Consider the following 19,281-nt stretch of genomic DNA (forward strand, 5'->3'; position numbering starts at 1 on the left):
GAAGTATATTATTAATCCTATGGGCTTTATTTTAAGCATTTAAAAACATGATTCTGAGACATAGGCTTCACCAGATTGCCCAAGGAGTCTGTGATGTTAAAAAAAGGAAAAAAAGAAAAAAAGAAAAACCTCTGGTCTACTACATTGCCTGGCACACAGGAGGTACTTATGAAATGCTTCTTAAATTAAATTGTTCGGTTAGTGTAATTCCAGACAGACTGGCTTGAAAGCTGTCCTGTGGTCTCACTCTCATCTAATTGTCCCTCATACACAAAATGCATGGCATCTTCAAGTGTTACATCTTCCAAGGAGCCTTCCCTGATGTCCCCAGCCAAAAACACTTTGTCCCTCCTTGAATCTTCACAGAGAACTTTGTCTAGATTGCATGTTTGCTCCCAAAGCTCAAATGGATCTGGGATCTCATGCATTCAAATGTTCTTCCTGAATGTGGCTCACATACATATTGTTCTGTGCTCCCTTCCCTTCCCTATGATGACTTATGAACATCTAGAGGGACTTCAGATTTCATGTTTGTATAACTAGTCCCTGCCTTGGACATTGTAGGTATGTAATAATTATTTGTTGAATTTATTGGATGAAAGGACTTTGGAAATGGATATAAAAATGAAACCATAGCCATAGCATCCTTTTAACTCTAAAACAGGTGTTGAGGATACACACATCCCAGATGTCATTGTGGTAGTTTCTTAATAAAAATAGGATTGAAAATTTCACTTTAAAAAAATTTTAATGCAGCCTTTCAACTTAGTGTTCTCAATTCTGAGAACAGAGCTATTGGCCCCAAATCCCAATTCTGAACTTATGGATGGCTCAAGATGATTCTCACCACTGCCAGGTTACAGAAGTACCATCTGTTGCCTAGGTGTCTCCATAACTAGAACACAAAACAAGAAAGGAGTGGCCTCTGAATCCTGCTCTGCCTGATGCTCCAGATGTTTGCTGATCTTAGTTGTTATCTTCAGAGCTATTATCTAGCTTTGATGGTTCTTCTGTAATTGACGGATGAGCTCTTCTGTTCACAGTCTACCTGGCTGAATCTCCATCACTTTCCTCCTCCCCATAAATTCCATCTAAGTCCTTGGTATCTTCTCCAGTTCCTGGAACATTCTCCCTCTTTAAACAAGTCTCTTGGAATCCCAAAATTTCTTTAAAATTGGCCCAAATGCTAGCTCCTACATGAACCTTCCTTAATCCTAACAATTATTAGTAAACTCCCTTCTTGTCATTACTTTGTAAGTACTTTGTATGAATTTATCTGTATCAATATGCCCCTCCATTCCCCTTTATAGAATATAAGCTCTTTAAAGACAAGGTTTTTTCCTATTTGTTTGTATAGTCAGAAGGTCATTAATAAATGAAAGTGAAATAAGTATATTGTATTTTCAATTAATGTTGCTTATTATATATGGTCCCAGATGGGCAGATGGAGCCACAGGATGATTTATTGGAACTATGAATTCTTTACTGGGAGGATAGAGTCTCCTCATCAAACCCTACTCTCCTTCCATCAGAAACTTAGACTCTGCCCCTGAGTGCTCCAGTTCTTCTAGTTGAGTTTTTGCCTTATCTTGACATCTCCAGCTCTACATGACCTCCTCCATTTGACCATCTCCTCCCCTTTATATGTTGTCTTCTCCCATTAGAATGTAAGCTCCTTGAGGGCAACAATTGCCTTGTTTACTTATATTTGTCCCTACTTAGTGCTTACTTAGCACAGTCTCACACAAAATTAGGATTATATATATATAATATATGTGTATAATATGTCTGCATATATATAATATGTATTATCATATAAACTATATGTATGCTCATATATAAAACATATAGGTGGCAAGATTTCTCACTGATCAAAATATCACCAGGTTGGTTTTTGTTTTTCCTTTTTTTATCTTAGATATTTAGAATGAATTCAGGAAAAAAGATCCAGATGTGCAAAGAATAATAATCATACTTAATATGATATAATAAATAATAATAACCTCTTTTAATTTTTTCTCTTATATAAATTCATTATGGGTCAAGGCTGAATGGAGCTCAAAAATTTTAACCCTAAGTCAGATATCTGTTTGGAACAAATGGAGCTCAAATACAAAGGGATAAAAGAAAAAGTAGATATAAATCTGAGACGTTTGTTAGACTGAATCATTCCACTCACCACCTTGCCTCTCCCCAAACTGAACATGATCAGTTTTTGCATTTGACCATAACCAAATCTCCTCTACTTGCCTTATCAGGTCAGGCCTTTTTAGTATTGCATCCTGAAGGATAGAAGCTGAGATAGCCAGGAGCAAGACAGAACCTAAAGACCATATCTTCCACTACTGACTGCAATAATGTCCAAAAAGATAGAACAATGTGCTCAGCAGTGATGAGGAAACCAGCAAGTTAATTCACTGAGCAGAAAACTGGAATCTGAAGTCCAACAGAGAGTAGGATGATCTAACCAAAGTGTGTTAGCTGCTCAGCAGTACTGAAATTTCTCCTTCAGGAATATGCACCAACTACACAAATTCTCCAAACGTACCCTATCCATTAGTCCTTCCATAATAATGGATAGCATTTTATATAAAGTTTGAAAATCACTTTACAAATATTATCTCGTTTGATACTCATAACCCTGGGGGATAGGTGCTATTATTATCCCCATTTTATATATGAGGAAACTGAGGCAGACATAGGTTAAGTGACAACCAGGGTAACAAAGCCAGTAAGTGTCTGAAGTCAAGTCTTGAACTCAAGTCTTTCTGACTTCAAATTTGCCACACTCCATCCATTGTGCCACCCAACTTCCTATAAGGATCTATCCTTTCCACTCATGGCTTATTTTTGTGTAAGAGCATACCCTGGGTTTATTAGAAGACTAGTCTAAGGATATTTTCTTATTATACTAATTAATTAAAAATCTTTAATTCAGCTTCTGGGTAAACATGGTGGCAGTCTAGACATAGGACTCTTCCTCTCCTCAGCACTTACCGATATAGACTACCTCAAAAGAACAAAAAAATCAAATTCATATGAATGAAGGGACTCTATAGTAGGGCACAGAATTGAAGGTATGTGGGATTTGGGGCATTTCCACACTATAAGGGGGTGAAAAAGCTACCACCAAAATGCGAGCTGATCTACCTTCTCCCACCCCACCTTTGGAAGCAGAGTCAGAGCCAGCACTCATTAGAATCAGTGAATGAGTGAGGGGCACCATTTGAATGAGTGAGGGGCACCTCTAGGTCCTTGGAAGCTTACTAAGACCACCAAAGATCTACCCCTGACAGCAGCTAGACCTGAAACCACATCAGGTTGAAGAGAGCATGGGCTCTCCTAGGGAGATAGCACAGAGAAGGGCAGCAAAAAGCAGAAGCTACAGAGATTCGAGAGCTGGCCTTAGGCAAAATCCTTTCTCCTTAGCTCCATACACTGAGAGCCTGCCCATCTCACTCAGATTTATGACTGAAAAGGGAAGGAAAAACCACCACAGTGGTGGCAAACAGTGCCCAAGAACAACAACTTCCCAACACCAACAAAAACAAGCAGAAGGGGTTGACTCTGGATAATTTCTATGGAGGAAAAACCCAGGCTACAGAGGAAATAGAAGAGGAAATACAAATAAATGTACCAAAACCTTCCCCTCAAAATGGAAATTGTCCACAAGCTCTAGAAGAATTTAAATTGAAGCTTTTAAAAAAGATGGAATTCTGGCAAGAAAAGTGGGAAATAGTTCAAAAAGAAAATAACAGTTTAAAGGAGAAGAACTCCCAACTGGAGAAATAACTGGAAGCCACAAAAATCAGGATAGATCAAACCAAAAAGGAAAATCAAAAGATTATAGTGGAAAACCAGTCCCTAAAGACCAGAATTAGGTAATTGGAAGCCAATGATCTTGCAAAACAGCAAGAATTAATAAAGCAAAGTCAAAAGATTGACAAAATAGAAGAAAACATAAAATAACTCACTGACAAATGACAGATCAGGAAAACAGATCACAGAGAGTCAATTTGAGAATCATTGGTCTACCTGAAAACCCAGAAATAAACAGAAATCTTGACATCATTCTACAAGAAATTGTTCAAGAAAACTGCCCTGATGTTCTTGAACAAGGGGGCAAAATAGACATTGAAAGAGTTCATAGAACACCCTCTACACTAAATCCTCAAAAGACAACTCCCAGGAATGTAATTGCCAAAATCAATAGATTCCAAGCTAAGGAGAAATTTTTACAAGAAGCCAAAAAGAGACAATTCAGATATCAAGGAACACCAATCAGGATTATACAAGATCTGGCAGCTTCCACACTAAAGGGCCGCAAGGCTTAGAATATGATATTCAGAAAGGCAAGAGAATTGTGTCTTCAATCAAGGATCACCTATCAATCAAAACTCACTATATACTTACAGGGGAAAGTATGGGCATTCAACAAAATAGAAGATTTCCAAGTATTTGTGAAGAAAAGACCAGAACTAAGTGGAAAGTTTGATATCCAAACACAAAGATCAAAAGAAACATGAAAAGGCAAATAAGAAAGAGAGGGGAAAAGGGGGAAATATTTTTTATTCAAACTTTCTTCTTTAAGGGCTTCAATAAGATCAAATTATTTTATAATAATATATGGGGGAAATATAATTTTTAACTCAAAAATTATATTTCCTATTATCGTAATTAGAAGACTCATTCATAGAAAGAGATTGAGGTAATAAGTGCTACAAGATACTATGCAAAAAAGAAAAAGTGAAGGCAGAATCAAAGATGGCACCAAGAGATACTTGAAGAAATAAAATAAATGGGATAATCTTTATCACACAAAGATACGCATGGGAAGGGGAGGGGAAGAATACTCTTATAAGAAGGAGAGGAAGAGAGTGCTAATAGGTAATACTTAAACCTTACTCTCAGTGAAATCAGTTCTGAGAGGGAAGAGCATCTAGATCCATTGGGGTCTTAAATTCTGTCACATACTACAGGGAAAGTGAGAAGGGAAAACTAAGAGGTGGTAGGGGGTAGGGAGTACAAAAAGGGAGGGAAAGAGAGGGGAAGAGGAAACTTAACAGACCTAAAAAATAATAAGGGAACAAAAAGGGAGGGGGAAGAAAGGGAAGCATATTAAGGGTGGCAATTAGGTGGACTGATTAAAAACAAACCACTGGTTTAAAAGGATACATCAAAAGAAGAAAAGGCAGAACTAGGAGAGGATATCAAAATGCTGGGGAATGCACAAGTGACAATCATAACTTTGAAAGTGATTGAGGATGAACTCACCCATAAAATGAAAACAAACAGGAGAGTGGGTTAGAAACCAAAATCCTACCATAGTTTGTCTACAAGAAACACACTTCAGGCAGGTAGACACTCACAAGGTTAGAATAAAAGGTTGGAGCAAAACCTATTGGGTCTCATCTGATAGAAAGAAGGCAGGAGTTGCAATCATGATATCTGACAAAGCCAAAGTAAAAATAGATCTGATTAAAAGGGATAGAGAAGGTAAATATATCCTGATAAAAGGCAGTATAGACAATGAGGAAATATCAGTAATCAACATGTATGCACCAAATGGTATAGCATCCAAATTTCTAAAGGAGAAACTAGTAGAGTAGAAGGAAGAAATAGATAGTAAAACTATACTAGTGGGAGACCTGAACATACATAAATCAAATTTAAAAAAATAAATAAGGAATAGGTAAGATATGTGAATGGAATCTTAGAAAAATTAGAGTTAATAGATATATGGAGAAAAATAAATAGAAACAAAAAGGAATACACCATCTTTTCAGCAGCACACGGTACATTCACAAAGATTGACCATGTACTAGGGCATAAAAACATGGCAAACAAATGCAGAAAAGCAGAAATAATAAATGTAATCTTTTCAGATCATAACAAAATAAAATAATGATTAGTAAGTACATGGAGAGTCAAATCTAAAATTAATTGGAAATTAATTTACATGATTCTCCAAAATTGGTTAGTTAGAGAACAAATCATAGAAACAATAATTTCACTGAAGAAAATGATGATGATGAGACATCCTTTCAAAATCTATGGGATGCAGCCAAAGAAGTACTCAGGGGAAAATATATATATTATTGAGTTCATATATTAACAAATTAGGGATGGCAGAGGTCAATGAATTGGACATGCAAATCAAAAAACTTGAAAACGAACAAATTAAAGATCCCCAGATGAAAACTAAATTAGAGATCCTAAAAATTAAGGGATAAATTAATAAAATTGAAAGCAAAAGAACTATTGAACTAATAAATAAGACTAGAAGCTGGTATTTTGAAAAACAAACAAAATAGACAAATATTGGTCAATATAATTTAAAAAAAGGAAAAGAAGAAAACCAAATTAACAGTATCATAGATGAAAAGGGAGACCTCACCTCCAATGAAGATGAAATTAAGGCAATCATTAAAAACAACTTTGTCCAATTATATGGCAACAAATATGGCAATCTAGGTGATATGGATGAATATTTACAAAAATATAAATTGCTTAGATTAACAGAAGAAGAAATAGAATTCTTAAATAATCTCATATCAGAAAAAGAAATTGAACAAGCCATCAAAGAAGTTCCTAAGAAAAAATCCCCAGGGTCTGATGGATTCACAAGTGAATTCTATCAAACATTCAAAGAACAACTAATCCCAATATTATACAAACTATTTGACATAATAAGCAAAGAGGGAGTTCTACCAAATTCCTTTTATGACACAAATATGGTACTGATTACAAAGCCAGGCAGGTCAAAAACAGAGAAAGAAAACTATAGACCAATCTCCATACTGAACATAGATGCAAAAATCTTAAACAAAATACTAGCAAAAAAGACTCCAGCAAGTCATCACAAGTATTATTATGATCAGGTGGGATTTATTCCAGGAATGCAAGGATGGGTCAATATTAGGAAAACCATCCAGATAATTGATCATATCAACAAGCAAACCAACAAAAATCACACGATTATCTCAATAGATGCATAAAAAGCCTTTGACAATATACAACTCTCATTCCTATAGAAAACACTAGAAAGTATAGGAATAGAAGGTCCTTTCCTAAAAATAATAAACAGTATTTATCTAAAACCATCAGCAAACATCATCTGCAATGGGGATAAGCAGATGCTTTCCCAATAAGGTCAGGAGTGAAACAAGGATGCCCATTATCACCACTATTATTTAGCATTGTACTAGAAACACTAGCAGTATCAATTAGAGAAGAAAAAAAATTGAAGGCATCAAAATAGGCAAGGAGGAGATCAAGCTATCACTCTTTGCGGGATGATATGGTGGTCTACTTAAAGAATTCTAGAGAATCAACTAAAAAGCTAGTGGAAATGATCAACAACTTTAGCAAAGTTGCAGGATACCCACATAAGTCATCAGCATTTCTATATATCTCCAACACATCTCAGCAGCAAAAATTAGAAAGAGAAATTCCATTTAAAATCACCCTAGACAATATAAAATACTTTGGAATCTATCTGCTGAGACAAACACAGGAACTATATGAACACAACTTCAAAACATTCTCCACACAATTAAAACTAGATCTAAACATTTGGAAAAACATTAACTGCTCATGGATAGGACAAGATAACATAATAAAAATGACCATCCTACCCAAAATTATTTACTTATTTAGTGCCATACCCATCAAACTACCAAAAAAACATTTTTACTGAATTAGAAAAAAACATAAGAAAGTTCATTTGGAAGAAGAAAAGATCAAGGATATGCAGGTAAAATAGTGAAAAAAAATGTGAAGGAATGTGGCCTTGCAGTACCAGATCTCAAACGATACTATAAAGAAGTGGTCATCAAAACTATATGATACTGGCTAAGAGACAGAAAGGAGAATCAGTGGAATAGACTTGGGGTAATTAGCCTCAGCAAGGCAGCCTATGATAAGCCCAAAGTATCCCAGCTTTGGGGACAAAAATCCACTATTTGATAAAAACTGCTAGGAAAATTGAAAGACAGTATGGGAGAGATTAGGTTTGGATCAACATCTTACACCCTACACCAAGATAAACTCAGAATGTGTGAATGACTTGAACATAAAGAAGGAAACTATAAGTAAATTAGGTGATCACAGAATAGTATACATGTCAGATCTTTGGGAGAGGAAAGACTTTAAAACCAAGCAAGAGTTAGAAAAAAATCTCAAAATATAAAATAAATAATTTTGATTATATCAAATTAAAAAGATTTTGTACAAACAAAACCAATGCAACCAAAATTAGAAGGGAAGTAAAAAATTGGGAAACAATCTTCATAACAAAAACCTCTGACAAAGGTTTAATTACACAAATTTATAAAGAGCTAAATCAATTATACCAAAAAATCAAGCCATTCTCCAATTGATAAATGGGCAAGGGACATGAATAGTCAATTTTCAGTCAAAGAAATCAAAATGATTAATAAGCACATGAAAAAGTGTTCTAAATCTCTTTATAATCAGAGAGATGGAAATCAAAACTACTCTGAGGTATCACCTCACACCTAGTAGATTGGCTAACATGATAGCAATGGAAAGTAATGAATGCTGGAAGGGATGTGGCAAAGTTGGGACATTAATGCATTGCTGGTGAAGTTGTGAATTGATCCAACCATTTTGGAGGGCAATTTGGAACTATGCCCAAAGGGCACTAAAAGACTGTCTGCCCCTTTGATCCAGCTATAGCACTCTTGGGTTTGTACCCCAAAGACATAATAAGGAAAAAGCCTTGTACAAGAATATTCATAGCTGCACTCTTTGTGGTGGCCAAAAATTGGAAAATGAGGGGATTCCCATCAATTGGGGAATGGCTGAACAAATTGTGGTATATGTTGGTGATGGAATACTATTGTGCTCAAAGAAATAATAAACTGGAGGAATTCCATGAGAACTGGAACAACCTCCAGGAATTGATGCAGAGTGAAAGGAGCAGAATTGGGAGAACATTATACACAGAGACTGATACACTGCGGTACAAAATAATGTAATGGACTTCTCTACTAGCAGCAATGCGATGATCCAGGACAATTCGGAGGGACTTATGAAAAAGAGCACTATCCACATCCAGAGGAAGAACCGAGGGAATAGAAACAGAAGAAAAACAACTGCTTGATTACATGGGTCGAGGGGGATATGGTTGGGGATGTAGACTCTAAATGAACATCCTAGTGCAAATACCAACAACATGGAAATAGGTTCTGACCAAGGACATATGTAATACCCAGTGGAACTGTACATCGGCTATGGGGAGGGTGGGGGGAGGGGAGGGAGGGATAGAATATGATTCATGTAACCAAGGAATAGTGTTCTAAATTGATTAAATAAAAAAAAAGAAAAAGAAAAAACAATAATAAAATAAAATTTAAAAAATCTTTAATTCAAAATAATTTTGTTTTCTCACAGAAGAAAAACAACAGCTTGATCACATGGATCAATGGGGATATGATTGGGGATGTAGACCCTAAAGATCACCTTAGTGCAAATGTTAATAATATGGAAATGGGTCTTGATCAATGACACATGTAAAACCCAGTGAAATTGCTCATTGCCTAAGGGAGGGGGGTGGGAGGGAAGGAGGGAAAGAACATGAATCTTGCAACCATGGAAAAATATTCTAAATTAATTAATTAAATAAAAATTTTCAGATCTAATAAGGAAATAAACAAACAAATAAAAGAATGAATAGATAAATAAATAAAAAAACAAACTAATTAAATAAATGTGTTTTCTGCCTGAAGAGTAAGAAGTAAGTGTGAGCAGGGGCTTTTGAGCTATGATTCTGAGTGGCTATTGCCCCAAAGTGATAAATATCAGTAGAATATTCTTATTAGATATTAGCGAACGTTATCCTATTGCCCTGACTCTTATCTCACATTCTTCATCCTCATATTCCAACACTTCTTCATTCTCCAACCTCAGTTTTCCACGTGCTTTCCCAAATGGTGTCAGAAAGATCGCAATGGCCCTACAATGTGCAGTGGCTCAAATTGCCTTCTCCACTGTAACTCCTGAGGGAGTAAAGAAAACAGAAGATGAGGAGGTGGGGTACATAAAGGCAGGCAGAGGGATTCTAAGCTTTGGAAATGCATCTAGTGGCATGACTGTCCATGAAACCTTTTGTTGCTTATTTAAACATTGTGTTGTTATTCTTCAAAGCAAAGAATATTGTGCCATGGGTTGGGTGGGGCGGGGGGGGGGGAATGTTTGAGAAACCCTACTCTAGTACTTTCCCCTCGGGCTATCTATGAAAACATAGTTCTCTGATGGGTAAATGCTTCTAAAAAAAAGTCAAGATCAAATGCTATAAAATAGTGTGATTATTGTAAATAGAAACCCTTGGGGTACCCTATGATTAAAATACTTAGCAGCCACCAGGAATATTCAGACCCTGAAATATTGGGATCCTTCCTGGGAAATGACTAGCACCAAGGACTACTGAGTTATGGGAGTAGTTCCTCTCAATTGTGTTATCAAAAATATTAAATGGGCTTTACACCAAGTTATGCCCACAACAGGGGATGTATAGCACAGAATGCTGCCTCAGTTATACATTCTAGCATTTCCAAAGAAACAACTCTTAATGGCACATTTGGATCCTAGCAAATTCCCCTATTTTTCCTGTATTGTCAGTGAAAAACTATCTCCCTATATTATCTCTATTGAAGTCCTTTTCTGATAATACATTGAAGCTCAGAGGTGATCCTTGTTTCTTGAAGGTTGTTCCAGAAGAGTCTGGCAAGCCTTATAAGCCCTGAAGACTTTGAAGTTAGACCCATTGGTCTGTCTGTCTCTCATCTGAAGATCACTTCAGCTCAATCTGGAGCATCTCATTCCCAGATTGGCTTCAGGATGGTGAATTTTTCAGTCATATTTTATTTCCCAAATACCAATTAAGAGAAAAGACTGATTGAGACCAAATGGGTTAGTAGATAATGTTGAAGTATGGAGGAAGGAAGATCCAGGTTCTAATCCTATCTCTGATATCAGTGTAGGCACTGATAGTGTTAGGCAACTCATTTAATGTTTCTGAATTTGTTTCTTCATCTGTAAAATGAGGAGGGTGGATTTGATGACTTCTCACATGTGTTCTAAGCATAAATCTATGATCTTGTGACCTGCATCTATGAAAGGAGTATGCCCACTGAAGAATCACTGATGCTTGCAGGTTTTAAATACTGGAGAAAAATATTGTAATGCAGGGGCCAAAAATAACCAGATGGAGGGGCTTAAAAACCCATAACACTTAGCCATTTCCTGTTTTTGGCAGGAAGTTGGAGCAGAAGTGCCAATTATTAAGAGAAAGGCTGCTGTCCTCGGTTTTTATTTGGTCCATCTAAAGCCTTGTAGAAACAGCCATTTCACAAGGAGGCCTTGATCTCACTTGATTTCTTTCACATCTTGTTTTCAGATATAAGAAGTCAGGCTGAATATCTGAACTTGGAGCAGTTTGATATTTCCGATGTTTATTCGATGATTTTAAATCTCGCCTTCAAGCCTGCTCCACTCTCCTTAGTGGTTCTTGCTTTTCTCTGGGTTTGGCTACACAGTTTGAGGTCTTTCTGCTAGAATAACTCAAAGGGGAGCCACATTACTGGTATCCTAAGGCTGTCTACTCAGGGTGACCAGACTGATCTGGAACAAAAAAATCCTCCATTTCCAATTCCATAACCACTCTGATCCAACAGTCTGGGCTTGGTCTGAGCTGAAATCGGCGCTTTCATCACACAACAGAGAACAACTAATACTTCAATCAATACTTTCAGAAGTAAGACATCCTGTAACATGTGGGGTCCGATGAAAGCTCCGGTTGGGGAAAAAAGCCCTAAATGGGCAGGAGTGGTTTATCTTCTGACTGCTTCAGCCCACACACATCTTACTTCTTCCTGTCATGCTGGCTTAGGATCTTAAAGCTGGCAGGGACCTGAGGTCATTTAGTCCAGGCCCTACCTGGATCATTAATCGCCTTTGCAACACCCCCAGCAAGTAGTTATTCATTCTTTGCCTGAAGACCTCTTTTAGCAGGAAACTTCAGTACCTCATGAAGCTGCCATCCATTCCACTGAGGGGCAGCTCTAAAGGAAAGAGAGACATTTTTCCTTCGATTAAGAGAAAATCTGCCTCTCTAACTCACTTGAATTTTGCCCTCTTGGGTCAAACAAGACCATTCTGGCCCTTCTTCCACAGGAAAATTCTTTCTCCTTTTGGAAAAGAGCCATTATATCTACTTCTCCCTCCCCATGGGTTTCTCTACTCACAGCTAGGCACACACACCATCCTGCCGCCATATTTCAGTTTTCAGACCATGGTCTCCTCTTGCCAAACTGGTCACTCTTATTGTAAACAGGTTCCAGGAGCACAGATGTAGAGGTAGGATTTCAAGGGCCATCTTGCCCAACCTTCTCATTTTACAGATGAGGAAACTGAGGCCCATTCAGGTAAAGTGGTTTGCCCAGAATGGCAAACATAGTAAGCATCAAGGTTAGAATTTGAATTCAGGTCATTTGAGCTCAAAGTGGGCTCTCTTACTGGTAGCTAGAGGTTAAGTGACTTGCCTAGGATCATACATCCAGAAAATGTTTGATACAAGATTTGAATTCATCTACCTGAACCCCAAATCTAGACATTCCATCCAATGCACCATTTAGATGCCTCTAAAGTTTGGCCTACTGTCATTGTCCAACCTAGTCCTCAGGACACTATCTGCAAGAGGCTCAAACTAGTTTGTTTTTATTGTTCAAAGCCTCCCCTTCCTATTTGATCACACTCTTGATGGTGGTCTAAGATTTGATCCAGGTTTCAGCTAATAAGCAGAGTTAACATGATGGACAGCTCTGGCCCAACAAATATTCACACCTTCCCTAGCACATATTCTCAGTTTTAACTCATTCTTGGCCTCTTTCTGACCAATTTCTCTGAAGCCCTCTCTTCTCCAAGGGAGTGGTTCTCTAGAACCACATTCGTTATGAACTATTAGTTTTAGGAAAAACAAAAATAGGTTTGCTTTAGAAAAAAATAATACTTTCTCTATATAATCATCTGAGGCAAGATTTCCCACCAGTAAGGACAGAGTCATGGAATCATGCCACCACAAGTTAGGAATGATATTCATCTGTGTCCTCATTAAAACCCAAAGGAACAACATTGTCTGAGAGGTCCCAAGTTGCATGAGATATTTATAAAGTTCTCTGCAGTATCACAGTTCTGTAGAAATAGCTTACTCTGAGAGCTTTTCCTTCACTATTTGTTTTAAACATCATCTTTGCAAATTAACTGGTGAACGAGAGAGAGAGAGAGAGAGAGAGAGAGAGAGAGAGAAAGAGAGAGAGGGGGGGAAGGGAGGGAGGGAGGGAGGGACAATTGCTTTTAGAAAGACAGAACCCAGGGAATAATGGGTAAATGACAGTCAATCATCCTTGTAATGCCCCTAGATAATTAGCATCAGCCTGTCTAATTACTCCCTTGAAAGGCAAGTCGTCTTTCTTGGATTTCTGAAATATGGTCTGAGGTGTCTCAAGCAACACAATGGTTAGCCACTGTCTGGTCAACTGTACCGACTTATAAACTATATTGAGTTGTACCAAAATGAGAAAATATCAAGGTGCTACTTGCTTTCAGATGACTTCATAGGAGCTACTTCCCATAGAAGCCATTATATTGTTTTTATAACACATCGACAAGATTCTTTGTTTAAAAAAACCTTACATTGATTCATTTTGCATTAAATTAAACATTTAAAATATATAAGCATTCAACAAAAGGATGATCTTATAATAATTAGAATTCACAAATAGCTTGGTGAGAGGTTTTTTTTGCAATCAGAATTTTTAAAATTACAGTATGTAATTACAATGTACTCCACAAGCTGTCAGATGGATAACCCTGCTGCCCAGAAATGTTACTGCTATAAACAAGTCTCTTCCTTTAATTGAGCATTTGTCAGTACATTTATTCCAAGTGTCACCAATGCAAGTGTTCAGAAGTTAGGAAATAATTAAATTCCTATATATAATCTTTCCTAATCACCCTTTTTTCCCTTTTACTTAAAAATAACCTAGGGGGTGGTGGTGTGTCACCCAGAGTTGTTAGTCTCTGCTCCAAAGTATCACCCACCCAGAAAACAATTTGGGGATAAAAAGATTCAAAGGTCAACTTTTCTTTTCCTTTCCTGGAAACGCACCATCTAAGAAAAACATATGCCATCTGAACCCAGCCTCTGGCACATTTAACACAGGTTGAAAGAAAGCATTGACTTTGGGAATCTTAGAGTTAGGTGGAAGGGAAGAGGAAGAGAACAAGTATTTATTAAGCCCCTATTATGTGTCTGGTACTATGCTAAGCACTTTATAAATCTTGTCTCATGTGATCCTGGGAGGTAGATGTTATTTTATCATCCCTATTTCACAGCTGAGGCTGACAGAAGTTAAGTGACTTACCCAGGATTATGCAGCTAGGAAGTATCTAAGGATAGATTTTAAATTCAGGTCTTCTTGACTTCAGTTCTATGAGTTTAATTCACTGTGCCACCTGACTTCCTCCTTAGAGGTTATCAAGACCAACATCTGATTGATTCATGCATGCCCTCTACAAAACCTGATAGATGGCAATCCAAGCTCTACTTGAACACCACCAGGCACAAAATACTCGCTATCTCACACAGCAGCCCATCTCATTTTCAGATCATTCTAATTATTGGGTAATTTTTCCTCATCTGTGATTTCATATGTGTGCACATACCCTCCAATGATGCAGATAGCCACCCATCCCTATTATTCTATATAATGTGACTATTTTCCATAGCTTTGCATAAGATCATAAAGAGGAGGGGGTTGGGTGGGGTGAGGGGGTCTTTTCTATAGCTGTGTCTCTTCCTTGAGTTCTCCTGACATCTTAGGAATATCAATCGAACATATAGTCTCTCCATAAGTCATCCTTCATACTCACTGTGTATTCTACTCATGTTTTCTTTCTATTCTATATTTTTCATGACATTCCTTTACACTGCTTCTCCTCAGTAATTCTTTGTGATATGTTACCGACTGCTTCTTCCCACCATGCACCTCTCCATTGCTCCCTGGTTGATCATCATGATGTTTCTTCAGAGATAGTATTCCATAAATCTCCAGAAGAATATTTCTATGAAAAAGATCAGAGAGAAGGTATGGGTCACTTAAAAAAAAAACTTGTAATTTACCAAAGAATGGAATTCTCCCCTTTTCTGGATCAGGTCTGGGCCACACTTGCTGTCCATTTGCAGTCTGTCCAAGGTGCTGATGGATGAATATTTGAAATTATCCAATCTAGTTCAGTTCTAAAGGTATGCTCCAGTCATTTCATCAGTAGTAACAATGGATGCCATAATGCTTTACAGTAATCATTACTAACCTTCATTATGTTAGATGTGGCCTATCAATCTAGACTGCTGAAATATTTTGTATCCTCATTCTAGGTCTTCTAGCTTCTTGGGATCACCAAGTTTAAATTTAATTGTTTACTAGTTGTTGAAGATAGAGGTAAAAATTATGAGTCTCTCCTCAGGGACAGAGAGGTTACATTCTCCTGATGAGGATGGAGAGTGAATTGAAGACATAGATAAGTATAATGAAAGGTAAGGAGAATGGAGGAAAAGAATAGAACAGGTAGAGTGCTCCAGGAAAATTTCAGAAGAGAGAAATCAACTTCATTGAATAGAATCAGGATAAGCTGTATAGAAAAGGGAAAATATTTATGTATACTATATTATTTGTACTAAGCATAATTTTGTGACTTCCTTCAGCAGTTTTTATTGTTTTAAACTTTTTTCCAATTAACAAGCATCTCTTTTCTCTCCTCCCCACCTTGGAGGAGGAAGAGGAAGAGGAGAGCAAGAACAAGAACAAGAACAAGAACAAGAAGAACAAGAACAAGAACAAGAACAAGAACAAGAACAAGAACAAGAACAAGAACAAGAACAAAAACAAGAAGGTGGAAGGAGGAAATCATTGTAACAAGCATACAAAACCAAATAAAAGTAATTCCTTTATTGGTCATGTCCCAAAATGTATTATTCTGCATATTCCTCTGTCTGGACAGAATTCTTCATCATTGGCCTTCTGAAATAATCATTAATCAATGCATTGATCAGAGTTCATAAGTCTTTCAAAGAGGTTTTACTATGTTTTTATAGTACAAATTGTTTGCCTGGTTCTGCTCACTTCATTCCTCAGTTTACACAAACTTCCCAGATCTCTCTGAAACTATTTCATAATTTCTTACAATACAATAGTATTCCAGTACATTAAGATATCATTATGTGTTCAGCCACTCCCTAATTGATTGGATCTTACTTCAGTTTCCAGTCTTTGATGTTACAAAAAGAGTTGTTATTTATTAGTCGTTATTTCTGTATATGTCAGACATTTTTTTCCTTTTGCTGATCTCTTTGGAGCATAACCCAGTAGTATTGCTGGGTCAAAGGATATGCACAATTTGGTAACTTTGGGGACATAGATCCAAATCACTTTCCCAAATGGATTCAAACAAGGAATTAATGAGAGTGCTTGAGAAGCTCAGGGGTAAAATAAGAGAGGAAGTTATACCATAGTGGATGACAGCGCCTTATTAAACTAGTTAGCCAAAGGGTCAAGTCAATGAAAAGACAAAAATGAGGCTTCAGCTGGTATAGTAGTTCAGAAATGAACTGGGCAACTAGAAGTCTCAGTAAGGACAAGGAGTAGACGCAAGGATGAGACAACGAGAGAGATAGAAGGATGGGTAATTGCAATCAGCATGCAGTGGTTCAGTTTTCGGTGAGGTTGAGTTTTAAGATGCAATTCCCTCTGTAGGTGACTAAAGTAGAGTGGAAGTAGCAATCATATAAATAAGGGAGTTAAAGGAATTGCTTAAAGTATCCTCAGCCTGAATATTGACATCACTCATAATTCTGGGTGAGTTCAAATGGAGATTCATCTCTGGTAACAAGTTGTCAATTCCATTGATTCTTTGCTTTTTCAATCTAACATTAACCAATAATTTTCTTTCATTATTTCACAAAATATGATATTCAGAGGTTTTTTGTTTCAGCATTTTTTTCTAGGAAGCCAATAATAATTAGATTCTATTTCTGGACCATATTTTCCAAATAAGTCATGTCTGGAACTATCTTTTTTTTCTCTTGTTTATATATGTAGAACTTTACATAATACCTCACATGTAACAAGTGATTAATAAGCTATATCCATATCTCTATCTATGTTTATCTGCCTACATGTCTACCTCTATTATTTGTCTATGTCTCTATCATCTATCTACCATATATCTATCTGAATATTATCTAACTACCTATACATCTATTTATATGTATCTATCAATTTATCTATCCATCTGGAGGGCTGTCTATATTTATGTATTCAGTTTCCTTTCTATCTGTATGTATGTATGTATATCTCTATAGGTATCATCTATCTTTATATCTATCTGTGTATATCTATCTCTCCCTCCCTCTATCCATCTATCTATCTGTCTATTTATTTCCTCATAATTTGGCCATGGGCAGATTATTTCCTGAGCCTCAGTTTCCTCACCTATAAAATGGGGCAGATTATTTCCTGAGCCTCAGTTTCCTCACCTATAAAATGGAGCTAGAAATACCTGCAGTACTTCTTTCAGAGAGCTGTGGAGATGATCAAACAAGATAATCAATATAAAGCACTTTCCAAGCCTTAAAGCATCATATAAGTGCCAAGATTACTGTCATTGTTGAAGTCAATTGTAAATTTCTCACCTATTCTTCCCATTTTACTGTATTCCGATTTTCCACTGATCTTTCCTTTTCCCATTTAGTTTCTGAATTCTACCTCCATTTTTTTCACATTGTCCACTGTTTTATTGAGCCTTTTTCATATGTTCTCCAGTTTATCCTTTTGGGTTTTTCAACAAGAGTTTTATTTCTTTCCTTCTTGTTTGCTTCAATATCATTAAGACTTCCACCCATCCATGAGCTTTTTAAAGCTTAGTTTGTTCTCTTGTTTCAGATTCTAGTTATAATTATTGTAGTGTAATTCTTTTTCAATGGACTTTCATCTTGGCACTCTCTTGCCCCTAATATTTTTGGAATGCATTTTATTCTTGAATTTGGGTGGTTTTCTTTATTTGCTCATTTTCTCATGTGTGTGTGTGTGTGTGTGTGTGTGATTTTCTTATAAGGATTTCTTTCCTTTCTGCCCTATGAGTCATTGTATTTATGTTAGAAATGGATGAGTTTCTAATAGTGTTAAGGGGATGAAACTCACTCCCTTCCAAATTCCCTCATTTCTATTGAGGACAGCACTATCTTTTCAGTCACAAAGGTTAGCAACCTTAATGTCATCCTTGATTCTTTGTGCTTTCTCTCTGTCTCTGTCTCTCTCCATGTGTGTCTCTCTCTGTCTCTGCTCTGACTCTATCTTTGTCTCTCTCTTGCTATCTATATATCTGTCTTGTGCTCCCTATCAAAGCAGTTGCTCATTTTTATCTACAACATCTTTCATATATGTACCTTTTTCTCCCTAATTCAAAGCCTCTTCATCTCTCCCTTGAATTTTTACAACAGTCACCTTCGACTCCCAGCCTCTAGTTTCTCTCCTATCCGAGTCATCCACCTCCCAACTGCCACAATAATCATTCCAAAGCACAACCCCAAACACGCCATTCCCCAGTTCAACAACCTATGGTGACTCTCTTTTGCCTCCAGGAAAAAATGTAAGACTTCAGCTTAGACTTAAAACCCTTTGGAATCTGGCTTGGCCTATCTTTGCAGACTTATTTAACCCAATTTGTCCATCTTCACTTGAGATTCCGATGAAACTCTCCTCCCTTCTCCCTTGTTTTTCCTTATGTTCAGAATTTCAGCTCTCACACCCAAGCCCTTGTACAGATTGTGTCCCCTTCCTCGAATACTTTCCTTCCTTACTGCCACTTCATATAATCTCTGGTTTCTTTAGAAATTTAGCTCATGATCCATTTCCTTTGGGGAACCTTTTTGTTCTTTCTTCTTCACCTCAAATTTCTGTGTGCATGCATGTATATATTTATATACCCAAATATACATAGATATGTATGTGTCTATGTGTTGCTCCCACCCCATTAAAATGTAAGTATCTTGAGCACATAGGTTAGCTTTTATTTTTCCTTTGCAACCCCAACACCTAGAACAATATTGTGCACATAGTAAATGTTTAATAAATGCTCACCGGGTTAGACTGAATCAAGGATCTGCCTTATATTCAGTCTGTCATGCCACTACCTTCCCAG

At 36.9% G+C, this 19,281-nt stretch overlaps 1 long non-coding RNA gene across 3 annotated transcripts in view; it reads right to left on the bottom strand.

Moving 5' to 3' along the window:
* Positions 1-19,281, bottom strand: part of LOC103095705 (uncharacterized) — a 94,510-nt gene that overhangs the window by 52,986 nt on the left and 22,243 nt on the right. For all 3 annotated transcript variants that reach the window (XR_001624383.2, XR_001624384.2, XR_471887.2), the window contains exon 2: positions 14,956-15,147. This is a non-coding gene — a long non-coding RNA (uncharacterized LOC103095705). The remainder of the gene's footprint in view (positions 1-14,955; positions 15,148-19,281) is intronic.

Source organism: Monodelphis domestica, chromosome 8, assembly GCF_027887165.1.
Source record: "Monodelphis domestica isolate mMonDom1 chromosome 8, mMonDom1.pri, whole genome shotgun sequence".
NCBI lineage: Eukaryota > Metazoa > Chordata > Mammalia > Didelphimorphia > Didelphidae > Monodelphis > Monodelphis domestica.